The sequence below is a fragment of the Cyprinodon tularosa genome, unplaced genomic scaffold (assembly GCF_016077235.1).
Source record: "Cyprinodon tularosa strain WSP-4 unplaced genomic scaffold, ASM1607723v1 ctg916, whole genome shotgun sequence".
In the NCBI taxonomy this organism is placed as follows: Eukaryota; Metazoa; Chordata; class Actinopteri; order Cyprinodontiformes; family Cyprinodontidae; genus Cyprinodon; species Cyprinodon tularosa.
Genome location: NW_024039692.1, coordinates 8976 through 30832, shown reverse-complemented (window position 1 = coordinate 30832; position 21857 = coordinate 8976). Strand labels below are relative to the sequence as shown.

Below are 21857 nucleotides of genomic sequence, written 5' to 3'. Positions count from 1 at the left end.
TCTTGGGGGATTCCATGAAGTTTGAACACGTGTTTGATGAGGAGCTGTGCTGTTTGGAAGGCAGTCGGAAGTTTTCTGAGGGGGACAAGATGGCAGGCTTTTGAAAATCTATCAATGATTGTGAAGATGGTTGTCATACCTTTGGATGCAGGCAAACCGGTTACAAAATCCACAGCAATGTGGGACCAGGGGCGAGATGGTACAGGTAGCGGATGGAGAAGACCAGAGGGAGGTTGATGTGACGGTTTGTTGCGAGCGCAGACGGGACAGGCTAGGACATACTCTTTGGTGTCTTTGTGCAGGGATGGCCACCAGAAATGGCAAGAGATCAGGGCTATGGTTCTGCTTACACCGGGGTGAGCTGAAAATTTTGCGGAATGTATCCAGTGGATGAGACGGGATCTGACTGAAGAGGGTACATACGTTCTGTTGGGCGGACCATTTCCTTGGTCGGGTTCAGAAGCTTGGGCCAATTTAATCAGGTCGGAGATTTCCCAGGAGACAGTAGCCACCGTGCAGCTGGCAGGGAGAATGGAGTCCGGAGTTTCAGGTTTTTCGGGCGAGTACAGGCGTGAGGGAAAGTCGGGTTTGATGTTCATAGAACCAGGCCGGTAGGAGATAATCAGATTAAATCGTGAGAAAAACAGAGACCAACGGGACTGACGGGGATTGGATAGTTTGGCAGACTGAATGATATGATACGTTTTTGTGATCTGTCCATATGCTCTGCGCCCTCCAGCCAATGCCGCCATTCTTCCAGAGCCAGTTCAATTGCGAGGAGTTCTCTGTCTCCTACATCATAATTTTGCTCTGCGGGCGAAAGTCTGCGGGAGAAAAATGCGCATGGATGAGTCTTTTGGTCAGAATCAGACACTTGGGACAAGACTGCCCCCACCCCAGAATCAGAGGCATCCACCTCCAATATGAACTGCTTGGAGGGGTCAGGTTGGACGAGGATGGGTGCACTAGAGAAAAGAGCCTTGAGTTTATTAAATGCAGCCTCAGCCTCCGCAGACCACTGAAAAGTCCTTTGGACAGATGTTAGGGCAGTAAGAGGCTGAGCTGTCAGACTAGTTTCGAATGAACCTTCTGTAGAAGCTAGCAAACCCCAGAAACCTTTGTAGTTGTTTACGGTTCTCGGGAGTGGGCCAGTGCAGAACCGCCTTGATCTTCTCCTCAGACGGCTTCACCTGCCCGCCCTCGAGCACAAAACCTAGAAAGGTGACAAAAGGACGGTTAAACACACTTCTCAGCTTTGACATATAGTTTGTTTTCAAGGAGTCTTTGAAGAACCAAACGGACGTGTTCCTTATGTTCAGACATGTTCTTGGAGTAGATCAGAATGTCGTCAATATAGACAAAAATTAAGATATTTAGAAAATCCCTCAGAACATCGTTAACCAGGGCCTGGAAACAGGCAGGGGCGTTGGTCAAACCAAAAGGCATTACTAAGTACTCGAATTGCCCTAGAGGATTTTTAAATGCAGTCTTCCACTCATCTCCTTCTCTGATTCTGAGGAGATGATAGGCGTTTCTTAAATCCAATTTAGTGAAAACTGTGGCTCCTTGGACGGGTTCAAAGGCAGATGCTAACAGGGGTAAAGGGTATTTGTTCTTAACAGTTATTTGGTTCAGACCTCTGTAATCAATACAAGGTTGCAGAGATCCATCCTTCGTACCCACAAAGAAGAAACCGGCCCCGAGAGGAGATGAGGAAGGCCGAATTATACAGGCGGCTAAGGACTAATTTATATACTTCTCCATGGTTTCCCTCTCGGGCTTGGAGATATTATAGAGTCGACTGCTAGGGGGGGGAGCCCCAGGTAACAGGTCAATAGCACAGTCATATGGTTTATGTGGGGGAAGAGAAAGTGCACTGACCTTACTGAAAACTGGTGCCAGGTCGTGGTAGTCAGAAGGTACTAAAGAAAGATCAGGTGGGTCAGCCTCCTGACGACTGGGCGGAGACTGAATCGAAGGAGCTGCTGAGCAGAGACAGGAAACATGGCAGGATGCAGACCAGGACTCAACATGTCTTTTAGACCAGTTTATGTGTGGATTATGAAGTTCAAGCCACTCATATCCAAGGACTAAGGATGAACTGGCAGATGGAAATACAAAAAAGGATATTGTCTCTCTGTGGTTACCGGAGATTAACAGTTCGAGCGGCTTTGTTTGGTGTGTGACCTGAGGTAACTTCTTTCCGTCAAGAGATGAGACTCTAAGAGGTTTATTCAATGGAGTGGTCTCTATGTTCAATTTTTGAACAAGACTGGAGTCTATTAGATTTTTCTCACATCCAGAGTCTATCAAAGCAGATAACGTGAGGGATTGATCCGTGAGAAACAGAGTTGCAGGTAACAGCAGGCGAGGAGATTTCTCAGATTGAAGATGGTCCGCCAGACTCCTCATTTCCTCTGGCGGACCCCGGCTTTTACCTTAGCTGGGCAGGTTGAAACAAAGTGACCAGGTTCTCCACAATACATGCAAAGGTTCCCCTTAAATCTCCTTTGCCTCTCCTCGGTTGTGAGCCTGGTATGACCAATCTGCATAGGCTCTACTTCTGAGGATTCTGTGGAGGGGGAGACGTAATGAGTCATTGATACAGGAACAGATACAGGTTGATTTCGGCTCTTAGATCTGGACTCAGCCTCAGAGGACACTGAAAGAAAAGAGGTGTCATTTGTCTTAGCTGCTGGGGCAGAAACAGAAAAAACATGGCTTCTAACTCTGGACTTGAATCTGGCTCGTAATCTGTTATCCAGGCGGATTGTTAATCTTATGAGCTCTTCCAAGGTTGCTGGCTCATCGATAGTGGCCAGTTCATCCTTAATGGATTCATCTTGTGCGTGGAAATAAGCGCTTTTGAGCGCAGATCAGACATGGGCAATGTGGAGTCAACAAGTCATCTCCATGTCATGTATTTAATCTACCCAGCCAATTAACCAGGTGAGTCCAATCTGCACAGGTTAATTCACGGTGAAGATTGGACTCACCCGCTTCAGTGGCTGGGTAGAACAAATACATGACATGGAGATGACCTGTTGACTCCACATTGCCCATGTCTGGCGCAGATTCATTCCATCCGGAAGCAGCAGCTTTGACCCGGAAGTCAATTGAAAATTCGGCTACAGATCTATTTCCTTGTTTGAAATCCAAAAGACCTCGAGATTCAGTGGACTTATCAGTGTCTTGGTTGAATACTTGTGAGAACTCTTGGATAAATTGTTCAAATGTACAAACAAAACTAGATTCAGAAGAGAATCTGGCCTCCGCCCATTCAAGGGCTTTTCCGGACAATTGAGACAGAATAAAGGCAATTCTCCTCTTGTCATTAGGGAAAGTGGACGGCGAATGTTCAAAAATGAGTTTACATTGGGACAAAAATCCCTTACACTTACTTGGAATGCCAAAAAACTTTTCAGGAAGTGAAGGGTGGAATTCAGGAAGCGACGGACTGAGTTCTGACCTGAGTGGAGGATTAGTCTCTTGACCCGGGAGTTGAGCCTGCTCCGTTCTTGGAGTAGCATTCTGTAGATAGCCGGCTATTTCCTATAAAGAGCGGGTTGTCTGATCATGACGTGTGTTTAACTCACGGAGGGCGGTGTCGTGGCTTTAAATCAGAGTTCGTTGTTGCTCCAACATCCTCCGGAGTGTATCTGCTGGGTTAGTCTGTTGGCCAGAGTGTTCTGTCATGTTTGGCTTAAGGTTCCTAACCCACATGCAGAACACACTGAAGCAGGAGAAAAGTTCAAAGGTTCATTGAGATTACTCTGTACAGAGAATAAACAGATCCAGGGGTTAATCAGATCCAGGACTGGTCACGAGTGGGTTCACTGCAGAGGGGGACAGAGGAGTTAGCAGATGTCCAGGTAATTTGCTGGATGTGAGTGAGCAGGACAGTACCTGTTCTGGAGTTTGAGCTTAGCAGCTGAGGGGGGGAACCTTGAGGGTCCAGAGGCTGTCGGCAGGCTGAGGGCTTGGCGGAGGCAGAGCTTGGTTTGAGTGTTTGCAGATCACAGATTTGAGTTTCCCTTCCAGATTCTTCAGAGAGCGGGCAGGCAGGTCTTTGACAGGAATGATTCTTTATAAATCATTCGCTGAAGATCTTGCTCCATTCTTATTGGCGGTCTATAATGAAAGTATTACTAAAGGAACTCTCCCTCCCACCCTAACTCAAGGACTGATTACTCTTATTCCCAAACCAAAGAAGGATCTGTTACTTATAGATAACTGGCGTCCAATTAGTCTACTAAATGACGATTACAATATCCTGGCCACAATTTTTGCTAAGCGATTAAAGTTAGTTCTGGATGATATCATTGAAGAAACACAATCAGGCTTTTTAAGAAATAAACACATCTGTTGGGATCTGGAGATTTACCACCTTTCTCCAGCAGAATGCGCTGTGGGTCTCCTGGGCTGGAGCCTCCAGCACACCTGAAGCTCATCAGCCCATCAGGAGACCTTCCTACATAAGCAGCAGTCAGACCTTCCTTCGACGCCGCAGTGTTGACCAAGTTTGGTTAGCAAACCTGAGCCTCTGTTAATCTGAAGAATCTTAGTTGCCTCTAAAGAGAAACTTGATTCTAACCTGCCTCTGTCTTCTTGCTCACAGAAAACCCAACTGAAGTCTGAAGCTCTGGGTGAGCTTTGCCTGTAAACCTGCCTGCCTGCCCAAGGAAGCCAAACCTGAAGATTTCAGTCTGGACTTCTCCAACTGCTCTCAAGGAAGAGCTGGAAACTCACATCAAGGTCTGCAACTCACAAGCCAGAAGCTAAACGCTGCTGCTGCTGAGCACTCTGCTGAACCTACAGTCTTGGGACCCAACCGGTTCCCTCCCTCACAAAGGCTCTGTCAGAACCTCTTCAAGGTATATTCAGAATTAATTCACTCGACAAATCATCTGACTGCCTGGCTAATCAAACTATCCGTCTCTGCAGACATCAGTGATTCCAGTCCCGGACCTGTGCCAGAACCAGTTTATGTTCTCTCTGTGAAACCATTCAATAAACTCTGTTAAACTTTTACTCTGCTTCCAGTGGTGTTCTGCATGTGGGTTAAGTCTCTTAAGCCAATCACGACAACATCTCAAATGACATTAGACTTCTGCTCGACATATTAGATTACCCCGATTTGATAAATGATGAAAGCTTTATCCTTTTCCTGGACTTTTACAAAGCATTTGATTCAATTGAACACAACTTTATTTTTGAATCATTAAACCTATTTGGTTTTGGTCATTTTTTCTGCAGTACTATTAAAACATTATATAATAATGGAAATAGTTCAATCAAATTGAAAAACGGAACATCCCCAAGATTCGACTTAAAACGTGGTATACGGCAAGGTTGTCCCAATTTCCCTTATTTATTTCTGCTATCAACTCAACTATTGGCTAATCACATAATAAATAGTCAATTGGGTGGAATGTCAGTTCTGGACAAAAGAATTATCATCAGCCACAATTTTCTTAAAAGACTCTTCTGAAGTTTCTCTAGCACTTGAATTGATAAAAGTATTTTCTGAGGCTTCTGGTCTTTACTTAAATGTAAACAAATGTGAATAAATGGCTGTTAAGAAATGTGAACTCTCTCATCTCTGCAATATTCCAATTAAAGAAACCATTAATTATTTAGGAATAACGTTAACCAAAACACAGAATACTAGGTGTGACCTCAATTTTAGCCCAATTTTAGAAAGAACAAAGAAAAGATTTAATTGATGGCTCCAAAGAGATTTATCCCTTCTGGGCAGAATTTTACTTTCTAAAGCTGAAGAAATATCCAGACTGACCTATGCGGCTGTTTCTCTGGCTGTAGACCAAAAGATGTGCAAAGAAATTGATAGGACGCTATGCAACTTTATTTGGAAAAACAGAACTCATTACATTAAAAAATCAGTTTTAATGAATAGTTAGGATGCAGGAGGTCTTGACTTTCTCAACTTTACAACAATCAACAATACATTCAAAGTTAACTGGATTAAAAATTGCCTTAAAAATCCTACCTCAATCTGGAATTTTATTCCTCACTACTTGTTCTCTAGGATAGGTGGTCTTAAGTTTGTTTTGCAATGTAATTATAACATTGATCGCATTCTTGTCGCTCTGTCTAACTTTCATAAATAAGTCCTTCTGGCCTGGTCACTGATCTTCAAACATAATTTTTCTCCTAATAGGTACATTCTTTGGAATAACAAAGATATATGTTATAAGAAAAAATCTCTGTTTTTTGAAAACTGGTTTAGGAATGGTATCACACTTGTAAGTCAACTTTTCAATGAAAAAGGAAACCTCTTTAATTATCAAGATTTTTTGTATCATTTTAAGATTCCTATAAGCCCAAAACAGTTTGCTATTGTTTTTGATGCTATTCCTCCAGGTGTTCTGTTATTCAAAGGTCAGACTTCTCTGTTCTCCAAAGGCCTGTGACCTCCAACTGAACTAACTGACACCTATGTAGGTAAATTGTGCTTTCAACCTAAATCTCCTAAAAACAACAAACATATTCGTACTTTATTCCAAGCAAACTGCATTTCAGTTCCTTATGTAATTTCAGTCTGGTCTGGACTGGCCTCAGAGGTCTGCTGGAACAAAACTTGGTCTTTACCTAATAAATATTTAGTAGTAAACAAGGTTAAAGAAGTTTCCTTTAAGATCATTCACCGCTGTTATCCAGTAAAGTCATTTTTAGTTCAATATAAAAAGGACATTGATACCACTTGTACTTTCTGCAACTTTTACTCAGAATCTGTCTCTCATCTGTTTGGGTCCTGTGAACACACCAGGCGTTTTTGGCAAGGTATCTGTCGCTTCATTCTGGACAATATTTATGATAAATTTGAACTTTATTTTTAAGATGTTTTATTTGGAATCACAAAATATAAAAAAAGAACTTTCTGAAATTTTTTTCTTAAGCAATCTTTTGTTTCTGTTGGACAAGTTTTATATCCACAAATGTAAAGTTATTGTGACTAAACCCTCCTGTATTTCTTTTCTAAAGGAAGCAACTACTTATTTTTCTACATTGTCCTCCTCCAATAATAAAAAAAGCTGCTAAAACTATAACCTTATGCTCTAAATTTAAAGTATTTATATAATCCCTTTTGATGTTAGATGCCAGTTTGGATGTGTGGTGTCTAGGCATCACTTTGATCTATTTCTACCTTAAAGATCTCCTGTTTGATTATGATAATCGTGGCCAATTAATGGCGGCAATTGTTAAAATTTTGGGGGAACCACGCTGCAGTGAGAATTTTTCCTATTAGAAAAGTGTAATAAACATGTATGATCCTGTGCTGAAGCTGAAGTCTTTGGACGACCTGCTGAAAATCCGTCCAGCAACACAAGACCCCGCTGAAAGGGAGGATTTACTAAGTTTCATAGATTTTCTAAAGCAAATGCTAGTTCCTACACCTCAGGACCGTATTACCTCAGCAGCTGCACTTAAACACAACTTTATTACCATGGACCATTTGTCTAACTTTGACAGGAGCAGCTCTTATGTCCTTGAAGCCCATGAGGCAATGAGAACTTACAAAATAATGACTTCAGAAAGGTTGGGAGCCACAAACAACTCTGAAGAAAGTTCAAAGCCTGGATGCTGTGGGACCCCCAGTCCTCAAAAAAGCCCAGTGATTCAGTCAGGTTCATCACCTATTATCAGATCCTCATTTTCATCTGAGACCTCTGATCTGAAATATGAATCAACAACCAACAGCAACAACAACATCAACAACAAAATAATCTTGCTGACTAATAATCAACAGCAACAAACTGATTGTGGTGATAACACAAACTTGACAAGCTGTAAAGATACCTCACATCTGGTTGAAGACAAAACCCGCAAGAAATTTTGGAAGAGAGTAAAGAATTATTTCTCAAACATAAACAACAATCAACAGCAAACTGATTGTGGTGATAACACAAACTTGACAAGCTGTAAAGATACCTCACATCTGGTTGAAGACAAAACCCGCAAGAAATTTTGGAAGAGAGTAAAGAATTATTTCTCAAACATAAACTGCTTTGGCCTTCGTCTCGCAACAAAAAATTAATATCAATGCTTCTTATTTTATAGGTGTATTGGACCCTGTCTATCTCTCTGTCTGTCTGTCTCTCTATCTCTCTCTCTGTCTGTCTGTCTGTCTATCCATCCATCCATCCATCCATCCATCCATCCATCCATCCATCCATCCATCCATCCATCCATCCATCCATCCCTTGCATAGAGTTTACATGTTTTCCCTGAACATGTGTGGGTTCTCTCCAGGTACTCTGGCTTCCTCCCAGTCCAAAAAGAGCATGATTAGAGCAAGAGTGATGTTTGAATATAAATATTATTCAAAAGGGAATGAATTGAATATTTCTTCGGAACATTTGGGATTATGAAGGTCTCTTATTTACTTTAAATGATTGTGACCTTTCATTTATGAATGTGTTATTCACTGAGTGAACAAATTATTTTAAAATCCTACAAAGGCAAACCCCTCCCTGAGCTTCAACCTCCACTTCTTCCTCCAACTCAGAAAAAGTTTTTTCTTCCAACTCTTCAGCTAAAGGCTTTAAAGGCAATTTCAAGACTAGCTTTTTGGATGATTTGATACTTTCTGAAAGATGACAGAAAACAAAATGAGTGTGAAGGACTCCAACAACAGGATAATGAAAGGCAGAAAAAAAAATAATAAGAAAGAGCATAGGCTGAAAAGCGACAAATGGACAGACGGACGATGCGCTGAAAGGTTGGGTAACTGATGTAGGAATAGAAAAAATTTATGTTCGTCTTTTATTTAAATAAAAAAAAAATCTTGGTTGGAACACAAAGGTTTTTGTTTGTTAATCAGACAGAGAATAAAATTTGTAAAATCAACAAATAAAATCATATTCAATTTTAATACTTTCCCAGATATGGAGAATCAGATTTAATTCTTAATGCAGTGTAAACTTTTGTGCAAAATTACAAAAGTTATAAAACTGATAAAATTGGTAACTTCTCAAAGTTATGAGCTTGATATGAGCCCAACTCTGTTTGTTTGTAGGCAAGAGGAACGACTAGGCTCCTCTTGCTCGTCAACTCCAGCTGTCTCATCATGTTGTATCCCATATCAAAGAGGTTTCCAGAATTTCCTTCTTTCATCTGCAGAATAAATGGCCAAGCTCCATCTTATATCAGAGATCTGATTGTTCCTTATGTTCCTTACAGAGCACTTCGCTCTCAATCTGCAGGTTTACTAGTGGTTCCTAGAATTTCTAAAAGTAGAATGGGAGGCAGATCTAGATTTAGTTATCAGGCTCCTCTCCTGTGGAACCAACTACCAGTTTTAGTCCGTGAGGCAGACACCCTGTCTACTTTTAAGGCTAGGCTTAAAACTTTCCTTTTTGATAAAGCTTCTAGTTAGAGTGCCTCAGGTTATCCTGAACTATCTCTATAGTTATGCTGCTATAGGCTTAGACTGCTGGAGGACATAGGGACCCCTTTTTCGTCATTCTGCATCATTCTAACTCTTTTCTCCCACTCTGCAGAATCTGTTAGTTCAATCTCTAACGTTCTGCTCTCTCTGCTTTCTCTCATAGTAGCTTCATCTGGTCTGTTCCTGTTTGGCTGTGACTCCATCCTGGAGAGAAATATCAGCTGTGCTGCTGCCATCAACACCTTTGTTTCTAGATGTTGGAGCTTGGCCTGTTTTCCAGTGTAGTCCTGTTTCTCTGACTGTGACTAACTGGATGTGCTCTCTTCATCCTCTGGCATGGGAGCTGGCTGGGAGCTCGTCTGCCTGGCTGTGTGTTTCCTGGACGGGGCCGCCTGTGAAGCTGGTTGACAGTTGCCTTTTGTATCTATGCTTCTTTTTCTATGTCTGCTTCTGTCTCCTTGAACCCCAGTCGGTCTCAGCAGATGGCCGCTCACACTGAGCCTGGTTCTGCTGGTTTCTTCCTGTTAAAAGGGAGTTTTTCATCACGGCAAATAAACGCATTCGAGCAGCAGCTTGAAAAAGAGATAAAAATTAAGAACAGCCTTAGAGCTGAGAAGGACGACCTCCAACGACATGTCACTTCTCTTCAACAACTGATCTTATGGTGCGAGGGCAGATATAAAAGACAGCTGTCAGATATTGCAGCTTAGCTCAAAGACAGAGATGACCTTGGTCCTCCAAAACGAAAAATTCCCAGGTGTCAAGAAGAAAGATCCAAAAAAGACCTGTCCATAGACATTGACGCCCTGTCAGATCAATTTAGATTTAGTTTATCTATATAATCTTCCGGGTCTTAATTGATTGATAGACAAAATAAATAAATAAATAATGATTAAAAAAAAAACCTAAAAGGCTGCTCAGCAGTGGGTAGCGCTGCTGCCTCGCAGCAAGAAGGTTCTGGGTTCGATTCCCAGCCGGAGGTCTTTCTGCATGAGTTTGCATGTTCTCCCTGAGCATACGTGGGTTCTCTCTGGGTACTCCGGCTTCTTTCCACAATCCAAAAGGATAAATGTTAGGTTAATTGGCTTCTCTAGATTCTCCTTAGGTGTGAGTGTGAATGGTTGTTTGTCCTGTTTGTCTCTGTGTTGCCCTGCGATGGACTGGCGACCTGTCCAGGGTGGACCCCGCCTCTCGCCCGTAGACAGCTGGGATAGGCACCAGCACCCCTCGCCACCCCAATTGGGACAAGCGGTCAGATAATGTATGGATGGAAAAAGCCTAAAACAAAAACAAATTAAGTGTGTATCATAGGTGTGTGAAGCGTCTCCTGCGGTAGTGTTGAGATCCTGCGTTGTGCTTGCAGCTCTCTTCATTCAGCTACTGCAGCGGGCTTGTTCCTACATTTGGGCTGAAAGGAGGAGCCAGTGTGCGATTCTCCTCCTGCCAGTCCATAGCCTCTCCACCACAAAGACCCCAAGCAGTGCCTCCTCATGGCCACACAGGTAAACTGGGTACTTTACTGTCCCAGCCCAGACTTCAGGGGATCTCGGAGCACCAGTGGGCCCCAGAGACGAGACGAGACGAATCCCACCACCATGTGGACTTGGCATCCGTCAACCACTGTCCCAGCTATGGGTAAGTAGCCTTACTACCTTGTGAGCAGTGTTGGACACTATAGTTCAAGAAGGTAACTAGTCCCCGATTTCAGCAAGGGTTCATCTAAAGATGTTTTTAGAACTGATTAGTGACCTTTAGTTTATATCGTCAGATAGTTAGTTATAGTAAGTAGAGTTATAAGTTGTTTTTCTGTTTTAAGATTTGAAGTTATAAGCATAGCCTTCTAGGCTTAGTTCTACTTTTCTACCACTCTGTTTCGGTAAAAGTTGGTTAAGATTCTCAGTCATCCAGGTCAAAATGTCAGAAATAGCGTTGAGTTTGAGGCTTTATAGAGTGGACCAAAACAAAGCCTTGTTTTGGCTCAGACACATGCAAATTGTACCTGACTTCAGGTCCGCCCTTTTGGAAAGGGGGTCTTTTGGTTTCGTTGTTAGCCTGCAATACTCAAAACTGAACTTATTTTTAGCTATTAAATTGTTTTCATATTGTACGTACTAATGTGTTTGGAAGGGATTTTGATTATAGCATGTTTAGATTAGTATAAAATTGATAGGAGAGGAAGAAGTTCAGAAGACCGATAGAAACAAGATTGAATAAGAGGAGAGAAGTAAGAAGCGTCTACTTGAAAGAGTTAAACAGAGAGCAGGTAAAAGTAAGAAGAGTGCTAGAATGTCATGATCTTGACACTGATGATTGACTTAAATACTCATTTCATTGACATGTCTAACTCCACCTAGTTGTTGTTACTGTTCATCTGTTCCACCTGCTCCTGCTTCTATTTAACCTGCCTGTTTCCAGTCATCAGCGCTGACTACAGTATTTGAATTTGTAAGCAGTTTTTTCAGATTTTGAAAACTATTTCAGCTGTTTCAATTTTATTGATTTAATTTGAATAAAAAATACTTTTAAATACATTAGGTTAATAGAATATGTCAGTTAGGTTATGCAGACATCCCAACTTCCAAAAACTCATTTCAGGGAGATACTTATACCCAACCACAGCCCCTAGCCCCACACAACCCCCCCACCCCCCGCCAAAAAAAGAAAAATCCCCCAAAGGGCCCCCCACCCCCCCATCACAAATCCTAATTTCTATTGATGATATGCGCTTAAACAGACATAGTAACTGATAGGTCCTTACGATCTATTTTATTCGTTTTCTTTACAAATTCAGTTTTACTAATTATTCAAAAACAATAAGGTGATAGCTTCAGTTGTACTGAGATAGGATCCCAACTTTCTTTTTTTTTTCACAACAAATAATAAAAAAAAATGCTCTAATTTTTACAGATGAATTTAACAGCTTTTCTTGAGTTCTAATTCAAATTTTATAGAAAACGGTAGTTGTAACTTAAATTAAGTCAACAATATGTAAAATTCCTAAATTCTAAATGTATATTGGCCTCATAGGAAGTAGAATTTTTATTGAACTTAATTGAAAAGAAATTTCACTTCATGCAGCTATCTTAATATATTTGAATCCCTTGCCCTGATTATTTATTTCATGCTTTTTCTGTGCCCCCATGAAAACACACTGGCCCCCTCCTGGCCCCATGGTACATTTGGTCTAGATCCGCCACTGTTCCTCCCCTTCACTAGACATTTATATACTTTAGTATATTCTGCTGTGAAATTAGTCCTATATTTTAGTTTTTTACTGGAGGATTCAACCTCTGCCGTTTCCTCGGATGCACAGCTTTGAGTGGTAACTAGGTGACTGCCAGAGAGTAAACCAGATAAACTTATCGGATTGATCCAATCAGCTCTCTGACAATCAGTCACCTTGAATGCTGGTTGAACAGAGCATCACTTTAGACAGATACTCTGCACAGATTTCACCAGTAACCTCCTCCCCACACCCCGCTCTCTTTTGTTGTCTGCACATGATGCCTGAATTATTGCCTGCACGCTCTGACTCGCATTAAAAAACACCACCTTACAGAGTGTAAAATCTGGGATAATTTATCCGACTCGCGGGCATCCTTAAACAACTATCTATATCAGGGAGTCTCCCGGAACTTCCGGGAGACTTGGGATGTCTGGGTTATGTATGCTTCTACTGGTCATATCCATGTCTTTATTTGTGACATGGAGACTTTTTATCTTTTAGCTGGTTGCTTTAGTGAGTCCCTAATGTCAGTTCAAAATGAAGATTAAAAGGTTAAGTATGCAGTGACACGTTGATGCAGCTTCATACATCTCACTTCTTTTGTGCGTCAACTTTTATGATGAAAGCTGCACATTCTTTTATGTACAAGGGCCCACGGCCTTTGAAAACAGGTTTCAAACAATGCAAGAGGCGTTGATTGTCCATGCTCTCCTGATGGAGGTGCAAATTTCTTATTTAATCCCCTAGGCTCATGTCTCAGATTCTTTAGCATTAGATGCCAGGGAGGGACTGCAGTAAATGTCGAGCGTCTGGTTCACAATATTGCTGAATGAAACTTTTGGCAGCTTTGCAGAATCTTTCTTATTTAGGAGGACGACTAATGTTTTCTTAAGTAGTTTATCTAACTGGATATACAGTTATCATCTTTATTATGTGCATTACAGAGATTGAGACAGAGTGGATCTTCTTTAACACCAAGTTCTCTGTGCTCTTATCTGCGACACTGTGTAATATTTTGATATGGCCAGAGCCATGGATATCTCCTCATTTAATTCAATTCAATTCAGTTTATTTATATAGCGCCAAATTCACAACACATGTCATCTCAAGGCACTTTACAGTTCAACCAGATCATACAGTCAAATTGATACAAAGTTTTCTATCTAAGGAAAACCAGTTGATTGCATTGACTCATTGACTCAAATACAATCCCCCACACTAAGCATGCTTGTAGCGACAGTGGAGAGGAAAAACTCCCTTTTAACAGGAAGAAACCTCCAGCAGAACCAGGCTCAGTGTGAGCGGCCATCTGCTGAGGCCCACTGGGGTTCAAGGAGACAGAAGCAGAGATACAAAAAGCAGCTGTAAAAGGCGGCCCCGTCCAGGAAACACACAGCCAGGCAGACGAGCTCCAAGGCAGCTCCCATGCCAGAGGACGAAGAGAGCACATCCACTCAGTCACGGTCAGAGAAACAGGACCACACTGGAAAACAGGCCGATCTCCAACATCTATTAACAAGGGTGTTGATAGAAGCAGCACAGCTGATGTTTTTTCCAGGATGACGTCACAGCCAAACAGGAACAGACGAGGCAAAGCTACTCTGAGGAAAAGCAGAGAGAGCAGAAGGTTAGAGATTGAACTAACAGATTCTGCAGAATAGGAGAACAGAGAGAGAATGAAGCAGAATGATGAAATGGGGGTCCCTATGTCCTCCAAAAGTCTAAGCCTATAGCAGCATAACTATAGAGATAGCTCAGGATAACCTGAGCCACCCTAACTATAAGCTTTATCAAAAATGAAAGTTTTAAGCCTAGCCTTAAAAGTAGACAGAGTGTCTGCCTCACGGACTAAAACTGGTAGTTGGTTCCACAGGAGAGGAGCCTGATAACTAAAAGATCTGCCTCCCATTCTACTTTTAGAAATTCTAGGAACCACTAGTAAACCTGCAGATTGAGAGCGAAGTGCTCTGTTAGGAACATAAGGAACAATCAGATCTCTGATATAAGATGGAGCTTGGCCATTTAAGGCTTTATATGTGAGAAGGAGGATTTTAAATTCTATTCTTGATTTAACAGGAAGCCAATGAAGAGAAGCCAGGATAGGAGAGATATGATCTCTCTTTTTCATTTTCATTAGAACTCTGGCTGCAGCATTTTGGATCAGCTGAAGGCTTTTAACTACAGTTTGTGGACTTCCTGATAGTAAAGAATTACAATAGTCCAGCCTTGAAGTAACAAATGCATGGACTAGTTTCTCAGCATCACCCCTGGACAGGATATTTCTAATTTTTGCAATGTTCCTCAGATGAAAGAAGGAAATTCTAGAAACCTCTTTGATATGGGATTTAAATGACAGGTCCTGATCAAAAATAACACCAAGATTTTTTACTTTATTATCTGAAATCAGTTTAATCCCATCCAAATGAAGTGACTGGCTAATCAGTTTCTTTTTCAGAGACTCTGGTCCAAAGACTATAACTTCTGTTTTGTCTGCATTCAGGAGCAGAAAGTTAAGAGTCATCCAGGTTTTTATGTCTTCAAGACATGCCTGTAATCTATGTAATGGGTTAGCTTCATCTGGATTTATAGACAGATATAGCTGGGTATCATCAGCATAACAGTGGAAATTAATCCCATGCTGTCTAATAATTCTACCAATTGGGAGCATGTATAAAGTAAAGAGAATTGGTCCTAGCACTGATCCCTGTGGTACTCCACAGGTAACCTTTGAGCGTGTTGAAGATCTATCATTAACATGAACAAACTGAATTCGATCAGATAGATAAGATTTAAACCAGTCTAGTGCTGTTCCTTTAATTCCAACAAAATATTCAAGTCTTTCTAAAAGAATATTATGGTCAACTGTATCAAATGCAGCACTAAGATCCAACAGGACGAGCACAGATACAAGTCCATTATCTGAGGCCATGAGAATATCATTAGTGACTTTCACCAGAGCTGTTTCAGTGCTATGATGAGCTCTAAAGCCAGACTGAAACTCTTCAAAAAGTTCATTATGGTGGAAGTGATCGCAAACTTGTTTGGCAACTACTTTCTCAAGAATTTTGGATAAGAAAGGAAGATTGGATATAGGTCTATAATTGACCAAGTCATCTGGGTCAAGAGACGGTTTCTTAAGCAGAGGTTTAATTACAGCAATCTTAAAAGCTTTAGGTACATATCCCTGTAACAGAGATAGATTAAAACATATGATGTAATGATGTTATGATGTGACAGACTGGAGTTTGAATAAAATGCTTCTTTAACTGTGATTTAGGACCAGCTTCATGGAGATGTTAGCCCGGTTGTTAAGTAGCTGCCTTTGTTAAACCCAAACAAATTATCTCGTCTGAGTAAGATTACAATTTCTTTCCATCTCTTTTACAGAGCTAACTGGTCGCTCCAACTATTTCCTCACTTTCAAATGCGTTCTGGTGATATAAACTAAGATGCAACAGACTTGAGCTGTACAAGTTGACTTGACAGATTGCTTTAGTCTATAATTATACTGTTTACTGGTATGTGACCATGCGTGGTTTCTCTGTCAGGGAGGGGTTTTCTATAGGTCTTTTTAGACAGCAATACATTCAGCTCAGAAGATCTGCATATTTCCAGGACCACGTACTTATCTCTGCCTAGTCCAGGTAAGTACTGATAGGGATTTGTTCGATATCTGTTATATCTAAGAAGCACCAAACAGACTTTGTTTTGAAAGAGGTGTTAGATCTGTGCATTTGTTTGTGTTTTCTACAGATAGGATCATTAACGGCAGAAGGATTTCTCTATAATTCACCTTATTGCCGCAAACAGGTGATCAACATGTCTGTGATTACCTATCAGCTTGCAGACGAGAATTTCTGGTGCTGCATCTGCCAGGATGTGTTCGTGGAGCCTGTCACGTTACCATGTGGACACAATTTCTGCAGAGCCTGCATAGAGAAGCATCTGGATTTGAGCCCTCGGTGTCAGTGCCCCATATGCAATGAGAGAGTGAATAAGAAGCACAAGCTTGTTGTGAATACCATTATATCTGAGCTGACTATTCAGTACCTGGTGTCTGCAGGACAAAAGAGGGGGAACAACTCAAAGCTGGTCAGTGTGACACCAGGAGAACCTTCCCGTGATCCTCCTGTTGGACCTAAACACCTTCCCTCATGGTCCTACCTGCTGTTAGCCGTTACTATGGTGGCTCTACTTCTTTTCTTCATGGCTCGCAGATGCTCCAAACACCATAATTACCGTGAGCTCTTCAGCAAGAATGAACAAATTAACATTCGTCAAAGCACCTGGGCCTCCAGTAACAGGCTCCACCAGGGTGTTCCTTCAGACGCAAAATATGAAGAAAAACAAGAAGAACTGTGGAAAACGTCGGCCAGGATCCAGCACTTGATCTGCCAGAGATGGATGAAGATAAAGGAAATCAAATATGTGATGCAGCTCAGTGAAGAGGCTGCAGAGAGAGAGATGACTGATGGGATCCAGATCTTTACCTCTCTGATTCAAACTTTGAAGAATTCTCAGGCATATCTGATCGGGATGGTGGAAGAAAAGCAGAGAGTGAAGGAGAAGCAGATGCGGAGTGTCATAGCTGAGCTGGAGCAGGAGATTTCAAAGCTGAAGAGGAGGCACGTTCAGCTGGAGCTGCTTTCACACTTTAAAGAACTTCTTGTCTTCCAGGATGTCCATGATCTAAGCGCTGTTCCACCTACCAAAGACTGGACCCAGGAGAAGATCTGTCCGATCGTATATGAAGAACTGATCAGGAAGGCCATGGAGCAAGCCATGGACCAGCTGTCGGAGGTCATCAGACAATGGGATGAAGAAGCTGCAGGAAACTGAGTCCCACCAGTCTGCCTTGGATTCTGGGAGAATCCAAGATTCTGTTAATAAAAAAGGTAGAAGTGACACTCAACGAGGACACCTCATGTGCGTGCCAGCTGACCCATTTGCCTTTACCCCTCCTGGCGTGGTGATTTTTTTTCTTATGCCCCCCCTTGTGTGTGAAATGATTTTTTTTTTTTACTATTTAACTCAAATTTGCAATGAGTTAGATGCATATTTCTGAGTGACATGAACACATGGAAAACAAATTATCCCAAAATTCATTTTAATACAAAATAACAAACTATGCTGAATAAAATAAGTATCTTAAACATAAGCCTGTTTTGCTTTACTTTAAACTTTAAAAATGAATAGAAAACAGTAAATAAATAATGCAAATTTTTGGTGCAACAGCAAACTTGTGCAAACTTGTAAAAATATTTGTGCCTTAAATGCAATGACTATAAGCTACAGTTGTAAAACGGGGAAAAAAATCATTAGCTTAATGCCACATTATGTGGCGATAGCCTACTTTTTCCTTGTATTTCCTCTGAGCTCTTGCAGCAGTGAGGAGTTGTTTGTTTTTGAGTGCTGCAGAGTAAAGCTGAGCATCGCTTGGCTCAACCAATGGGATGAGGGTATTGTGGATCGTTACATATATGTTGTCAGCTCAACGCAGGACAGGGCCTGGGATTAAGTTTACCATAAGTTTTGTATCTAACGTGCACTCGTTCTTCATTTTCCATGAGCTTTTTACTGATTATTTTTTGACTCTCACAATAAGACGGGACAAAGCGCGTTCTTTTCCCACTAAATACGGGACAGGTATTTCTATTTCTAAATACTGAATGACTCTGTTTTACAAGGGACGGTTGGCAACCCTAGCTTCACCCCAGAAAATGGCTGTTAGACGATTGTCTCCAGAACCAAAGAGAGTTACAGTAGCTGCACTCTCTAAAAATCAGCTTCTTCTTTTTGTGTGATTTAACAGAGATACAGTGTGAGTGTTTGTGAATTATGTTACTTGATAATGATGGTAATGCTGCTGTTCAAGTTCTCGTCCTTCTAAATAATCCACCCGTTCTTCAGTCCTGGTTGGAATGATGGGGGCAGAGATTCTGCTCCCTTTATCATCTCTCTGTAACAACATAAAATAAAATCTCATTAGCATGCAATATGGTTTGATTTTCAAAGATTTCTTTATTTAGAAAAATCAAGAGATTTACTGTATCATCATCTCCCTGTGAAGAGCCACAGTTAAAGAGATACGAAATGAAGACCTAAATGTTTCAGTAATTTGTTAACATGTTTTGAAAAAAAATGTATAAATGATGATGAAAAAAATAAAATCTGTAACATTTTTGTCATTGAAGCTCTTTCATGAAGTTGTTGAAAGTAAATTCACCCACAGAAATACTTTTAACCTGTAAATCTTTTCTTGAAATATTTATCAAATAAAAAAAAGTTTCTGAAATCAAATAACCTCAAATTTCATCATGTTGGTTTGTCGGTAAGCAGAGACAGCAGTTGCTTAAGGGCCCACGACCTCTTAGGGTCCCTGTCACTGAGACCTGGTGGGCCCCCTACGCTATTGGAGACTAGGAAGTCTCTTTGCAGATGTGGTGGGGTATTTATAGCGCAACACATGCCAGATTTCAACATGATGGTGAGCCGTTTAATCACAACACCAATAGCAAAGAAGACAGTTGTACTATTAATTACTGTGTTAATAACTGTGTATAGTTCATTAGACGGTTGGTTAAAAAATACACTCATATAACATGTTTCAAACCGCAATAAAGATCTTAAAAGAACAATGTATTTGACTGTTTTATTTTTTACACTACGACTTGGAATTATGGGTAATCCAGAGCGTAGATTAAAATCATAACTGTTACGTACAATGTGTTAGCGACGATGGATACCAAAAAGAGGTACTTGAGTGGATTCCAGAAAAGAAAAAGGAAAGAAGAGCTGCTGCAAGAACGGAACAAACTTTCCAAAATAAACACGTTCTTTCAAAGAACCGAAGAGGCAGAGGTGGACGTTGCTGCTACAGCGAGTAAAGATGGCGACCAGGAGATGAACAGAGAGAGGGGGAGGAGGGGGGCTGTGAAGATCAAGGTAGCCCGATGGCTTGTTGTGCTAGTATTCTGATGTATATCCATGTATAGTGAAGGTGAAAAATGATGAAGTGAGTATGTATGGGGCACGTTTCGGGTTGGTTATCTACGGGGTGTGGGGGTGGTTCCATAAGCATCTCCCTGAAATTAGTCTTTTGAACTTGGGATGCCTGTAACATGTGGTGGTGCGCTGTCACCAATGGTTCCATTAAAGGTGCGCGGTCACTATTTTTCCGTGTGTGATTTGTGATCATATACTACTGAGAATTGCATCTCGTGTGTGCTTCATATGGGGCCCACCCAGATAATGTTGCTTACCTATTGTTGTGTCGTTACGCCATTGATAAAGACTTAAGCAGCTGTGTCTTGTCACGTCAACATGTGATAGAAAAAGCATTACTAACCATTTTGAAAAGATTTTTCCGTTTTAAAACTCAGGCATTCAAAAAGAAGACTAGCAGGTTCTGTGTCTGATGGATAATTTAAAATGTAACGGCAGCAGGAGGGCCAGCCACCTGCCTTGATTGGGACATGCCAGCTTTTGTAAAGAGGCCCTCCTCCAAGTCTATCCTAATGCCCCAATCACGCCTGAGTGTGAAAGATTCTGTAAGTTTTCATTGTGAAACAGATAGTTGCACAACATTTTGCAATAGTCACTCCCTGACAGCTATGGAACCTGAGACAGGAGCCTAAAATAAGCAATTATGGATTAGTATCTTTGTTTGGAGGGAGCTGTCACTCAATGATCCAGCCCCTGGCAAGTTCTATTCTAAATGAGCGATGACAGAAGTACGTGAACCGGTGTAGGTACCAGATTGACTCGGGGGCCTGCGCCTTTTGATGACGTCATAATATGGCAACTCCGCCCGTCACTACATGGCAACGCCATTCGTAACGATATGGCAACTCCACTCAAACAAACTACATTGCGCCCGCGGTCTCTATTTATTGTCGTTACAAATGCAGACCGCGGGCTCAATGTAGTTTGTTTGAGTGGCGTTGCCATAATGTCACGTCATCGGGAGGCGCAAGGCCCATGGCGAATTCGGTGACGTCATCGGAAGGCGCAGGGACCATGGAGAATTTCTTCGTAAAATTTTCCGTTTACAAACCGCAATCCCGCTTTCGAATAAAACCTACACCCCGCTATAATTACTTTAGTAAGCTGTCCAGACCAATCAAAATGTTTTGCGCAATTGTGCAAACGTTAAAACAATTATGTATTGTGACGTCATCAAAAGGCACAGGCCCCCGAGTCAATCTGGCAGCCCGAGTCAATCTGGTACCTACACCGGCTCTACTGGAGAGGTAACGTGGTTTTCAGCTTCTTCATGGAGGAAAACAGAGCTCAGGGAGTCAGAATATCCTCCTGTACCCCTCTTTGGAAAAAAAGATAAAGACTTTAGCTGTCCAAAAAAAACAAACCTCTTGCTCCCTCCGATACACTGTAAAAACGACAACTCAAAATTGTTCACCTTACTAAGATTTTTGCATTCACTGACAATAAAATTGCCCGTTGGAACTTGAACTGTCTTTTGTGAGCCAGTTGAACTCACTTTCATAAGTTTCTGATGAAAAGTTCATCTTCTTCTATAAATTAAGTTGAGTTTTACTTAGAAGTTGTAGTTGACACCCAGTCCGAGCAGGGTCAACTTATCTGCGCATGCTCATTTCAAATTTGTCATGGCAACCGGCTGCTACAGGGTTTCCATGGATTTTCCCAGGAGCTCCCTTCTAAAGTTTGGTTCAGCCATCTGGTCACTCTGCTTTTCTGCATTGTGGCGGTAACTTTCCCTGAGGACTCGTCCAAGTCATCTCTGGCAATATTGCATTATTTGTAAGGTTTTAACAGGAGTTGGAAAGTAAAAAAAATATGTGCTGAAACCTGATTTGCCTTAAGCATAAGATTACTTGTTTACATTGTGAAATTGTAAACCTGTTTTTGCCAAAGTGGTTCAAATAAACATGCAAAATTTAACTGGTTTTATTGTCAGGGCTGCTCAGTGGCGCAGTGGGTAGCACTGCTGCCTTGCAGCAAGAAGGTTCTGGGTTTGATTCCTGCATGGAGTTTGCATGTTCTCCCTGAGCATGTCTGGGTTCTCTCTGGGTACTCCACAATCCAAAAACATGACTGTTAGGTTGATTGGCTTCTCTAAATGTTGAATGTGTGCATGAATGGTTGTTAGTCCTGTGTGTCTGGTGACCTGTCCAGGGTGTACCCTGCCCCACTTGGGACAAGCGTGTAAGAAAATGGATGGATGGTATACTGTCAGAT

General features: G+C 41.5%; 1 pseudogene; it reads left to right on the top strand.

Annotated features, from left to right (window-relative positions):
- Window positions 1–16143: 16143 nt before the first annotated feature.
- LOC119776158 lies at window positions 16144–19061 on the top strand (annotated as a pseudogene).
- The last annotated feature ends 2796 nt before the right edge of the window (window positions 19062–21857 follow it).